This window comes from Stylophora pistillata, chromosome 2 (genome assembly GCF_964205215.1).
Source record: "Stylophora pistillata chromosome 2, jaStyPist1.2, whole genome shotgun sequence".
Lineage (NCBI taxonomy): Eukaryota > Metazoa > Cnidaria > Anthozoa > Scleractinia > Pocilloporidae > Stylophora > Stylophora pistillata.
The window spans coordinates 53,964,026-53,968,943 of NC_142520.1; positions in this window are offsets into that span (position 1 = coordinate 53,964,026).

The following is a 4,918-nucleotide window of genomic DNA, read 5'->3' on the forward strand; positions in this document are numbered from 1 at the left end:
GCTATTACGAACAAGAAAATACTTGAATTTTAAAACAGAGTTCTCCTGACTCTTTAAAAACAATATGAAGATTACTTTTATTGTAAAGGTTAATATCTAACAGGAAAGAAATCATTAGTGCAAATCTATGGTTGGTTATGTTTGGAAGTGATAACCTTAAACAGTTGTAATATAAACCAAACCATGAATGATTTCCAAGCTGAAAATATTCAAACCAAGTAGCTATTTTCAGACCTGTCACTTTACTTTATCCCCTGTTAATAATGTTTTCATTTCCAATTGACACAGAAAATTACTCAGAAGATGATCCTGATTCTTTAAAAGAAACTGATTTCATAAGTCCTTTTCTCTGACATAAGTCATTGTTTGGAATACGAAAAAAACAGAATAAGAGCCTTTTTGTGTTTAATTTTTTTTTGCTTTTTAATTCTTTTTTTGAAGAGTTTGTGACCCAGCATGATGCTTTTGAGACAACAATTTTCAATTTATGATACATCTTGCATGAGATCTAGGTCAGCAAAAGTTGTTGTACACATTATGTCATGTAATGATGTGGTTGATGCAATAAACAATTTAATTACAAAGAGTAAGAAAACTCAGATAATAATTTTTTGTTTATGTTTAAAGTATAACTAAGAAGGGAACCAGCTTCACAAAGGTACATGATGAACTTGCTTGGAAGCCTCTCAGTATCTGGGGAGAACTACATACATATAAGCCAATTTTACAAAATAGTCAAGAATCTTGCTCCACATTATTCAACTGAGCTATTGTGGCAGCCTAAACTGTCACGCATATTTTTGTCTTAAATCAAGAGAAACCTTCGCTCAATTTCCTTATAGAATTCTACATTTCAAAAGTCTTTTTTTCCATCCATTATGACTCCATGGCTAGAATTGTCTGGACCTAGTTGTCCCAAACTCTGTATCTCTTCCCACAATCTAGCTGTTTGGCTTGTAGTAGACACTCCCTGACTCACAAGCTAGGTTCGATTTACATCACAATGCTTCTCACATGTCATGCAACCACACATTGACGAGTAGATTTAAGGATGGGTTTAGTTAGTAGACTACTTTGATACTAATTGAGTCCGCATGAAAGTGGTTAATTTCGAGCTAATCGGGTTTGCATTTTATTGCGTGAACTTCACACTATTGGATTTTGAATGAATGCACTCAACTAGTCAGATTTGTTATGGTGAGTCTAAACTGTAATAATCAAAGCCATTGAGTATATAGGTACAGGGAAGTATTTGTTGTTTTCATAAACAAGAGACAACTGGCCAATTACTGGAATTGAAATTTTTTGGCTTAAAATGCATATTACACCTATGCTGTGGTTTCTGTTTTGTCAAGAAAGATTGTTAGCGAATAACAAATATCTGAGTTCATCTACATCTATATAATTTTATTAAAGTTGGTAAAACCTTGAGGGGTATCACACCAACTATATATTAAAAAAAAGAAAAACAAATTTTGAAAACTAGGACACTATTAAAAAATATCTTATAACATTGAACCAGAGATAGAAACTCTCTCCGCTTTTCTAGTGTTTGCCATTTTAGTAAGCTACAACGGTGTTCGTAATTCATTTCGCCTCGTTTCTGCCTTAAAGCTAGTCATGTAGCTCTTCGTTGAACCGTTTCTAGAGCCATAATATCCTTAATCAAATATGGACTCCAAACAAGAGCCGCATACTCCAGTATTGGACTGACCAGTGATTTATAGAGCTGCGAAAACACGTACTGGTTATTAGTTCCGATGGACCACTTCATGATACCTAGTACCATATTTGCCTTGTTTACCATTGCAGATACATGCAAGCCCCAGGACAGGTCAGAAGAGATGGTTACTCCAAGGTCCTTAGTGTTCTCTACTCACCTAAATTGCCCCCCCCAGCGACCCCAGCGAGTAAATTGGTTTAGTTTTATCCTTTCTATGTGTAATACGCATGACCTCGCATTTATCCAGATTGAAGTGCGTTTGCCATTTATTTGCCCATATACTCAATCGATCTAGGTCACTCTGCAGGGCAGGGATATCAACATCTGGCGAACTGATTGTTCGGTAGATTTTAGTATCATCTGCATAAATCTTAACAGTTAGATGTCAAATCTGTTGAGATGTCATTTATGTAGATGATAAACAAAATAGGGCCAAGAATTGTTCCTTGGGGCACCCCGGACTTCACTGACGTTCAATCCCAACACTTTCCTCTAATAACAACGCGTTGCATTCTGTTTGTCAAAAAATGTTTAAACCACTGCAGTAAAGGCCCATCTATGCCGTACCTTTTCAGCTTAAGCAATAAACGCTCATGTGGTAAACTATCAAAAGCTTTGGACATGTCTAGAAAGATAACATCCGTAGGTTTACAACAATTTCTAGCTTTAGCCCAGTCATCATAACAAGCTAACAACTGCAATAGAGTGGATTTACTGCTGAGATACGCGAATTGATTTGGGTTGAAAAGATTTTGATCAGACCAAAAATCAATGACTCGATTCCTCACCACCTTCTCCGCGATTTTGCATAGAATACACGTTAGTGAAATCTGACGATAGTTCTCTCTAAGATTCCTATTCCTTTTTCTGTACACCGGTGTAATATTGGCATTTTTCCACATTGTTGATAGCTGACCCAGCGAAAAAGATGTATTCAAAAGTAACGCTAACGGAGATGATAACACCTGACTACATTCTTTCAGAATCCATGGAGACATGCCGTCTGGCCCTGGGGATATATAGATATTTAAACTTTTCAGCATTTTTTTTTTATCTCTTCAGGGGAACAATAAATGCTGCATAATTTCTGGTTAGTAACGTAATCAAAAACTGGAATGTTAGCTTGGTCCTCAACAGTAAATACAGACGAAAAATAATGGTTCATGCTATTTGCAATACTAATATCGTCATTTACAAACTTATCGTTTACTTTCAAGGATACTAGATCGCTTGATCCTTTTCTCTTGGATTTTACGTAATTCCAAAAAGGCTTCGGGCTAGTGTTCGATTTTAGCTCCTCAGTCAAATTGTTTATATACTGCCATCCTGCAGAGTTACATTTCTTTTTTAGCTGATTATTAAACTTACGATAATTGACCCAGTGAGACTCCATAGACAATTTTTTAGCCCTCTTGTAGAGTAGTTTCTTTTTTTGGCAAAGTTTGATAAGGTTGTTGTCAATCCATGGTGCATTTGTGGATCTTATAACTTGGTGTTTTGGAATACATTCGTCAACAGCCAATAGTAGTAGATCCGACCATGCAGACCAAACAAGGTCGATGTTGTCTTCAAGAAAAGCACAGTGTCAAGGGATGTAATTCAAGAGATTCCAAAGATGTTCCCAATCTGCCTTTCTGAAGGAATAGGCCAATTTCTTCGACCTACGATACCCGTGAGGGGATCTCGATAGAAAAAAATTTATCGAGTTGTGATCGGAGAAAGGTTGACCAACCGTTAGGTCGTGTACTAAGTCAGGCGAAGAAACAAGAACTAGGTCTAAGATGCTTTCCTCTCGAGTTGAGTCCTTGACTAGTTGGGTAAGGAAGTTGTCGTAAATAAATTCGCATAACAGCGTGGTGTGGTCTGAGCTCCTTGAGGCACAGATAGTTTCCCAGTTTATTTCAGGCAAATTGAAGTCTCCCAAGAGTAGTAGGTCGGAGTTAGGTGTGGAAAGAACACTGTCTAGGGCTGTTTGCAGATCTAGAAGACGGATATATCAGGTTTGCGATGTCGATTTTTATAAGCCACGTTACCGTCATGATTCCGATGACTTACACGGCTCGGACCAGGATGAGGATGAATATCTCCATGGGAGCAAAGAATTTCAATATTGAACATCGCGGAGTGATTGCTGTAGTAGGGTATCCTACTTTTAGCAAAGGCCCTTTTCTTCGTTGTTCTTGTCACGACAGCAAGGTTCCCAAAATGGCGGACACAACACGACGGACTGAAGAACACATGGCTATTTCTTTGCTGGTTTTCTCGTAGAAAACCAAAAGAAACACTACAATCTGTATAGTCATATGGTTTCACCGTATGTTTTCGGAGCGTTAAGAACAAGAACCATAAGTACCACAAGCAAATCAAAAGGATATTTGGCAGTGCAGCACTTGCACGTCCGATACATACATATTTAGTCTTTGACTTGCATAATTTTCTCGAAACTCTAAAGGAATCCCCCCTCAAAAGCTTCCCCGCCTCATTCTTCAAAGCCTCCCGACACATGTAAATGATGTGGACGGGTATTCTGAAGTTGCTCCTTTTATTTCAAAGCTTCTGAAACAGAAGACAAATCGATGATCGCACTTTCGAATCGTAAAGAACATTTTGAATGTGAAAGAATACTATAAGCCCCTCACTGAGGAATGCTGCATACAAACGGTATCGCCCATCATTCTCAGTACAAGCGAGGATCCAAACTACAAATCTCTTACCTGAAAAGAGGGTAAACTTGGCAGGAAACAGCGGCGAAATCTGTTATAAACCGTACTCGGTGACTCTCAAGCTTAAAGTGAAAGCTACACCCAATATCGAACTTTCTCTCCAGTCATGAGAGGTAGCAAGGCTTCCCGAGTGAGGGAGGGCGGAAAAAGGTTTGGTCGCTTTGCGGGAGTGGGTGGCGGAGAGCTTCTATGAGCTTCGCAGAGATTTTATTATCAGCAAAAATACAGGAAAGAGAAGAAAGGTGAGTTAAGTCGCACAGTCCTTTTTGTTCATCATCTCAAATGAGATTCTTACTGGCTAACGTCGTACAGAAAGTACGAACACCGTCTCCTGAATGCTAACGGTGAGCAGTCAGACTTTCTGGTCAGCTCGGTCATTCATTCCTTCTGGCAAGTCTGGTAACAGTAATTTATTCAGCGGAATCAGATAAACTCCTTGGCCGTGGAAGAAATAATTTAATGATAGATGAAC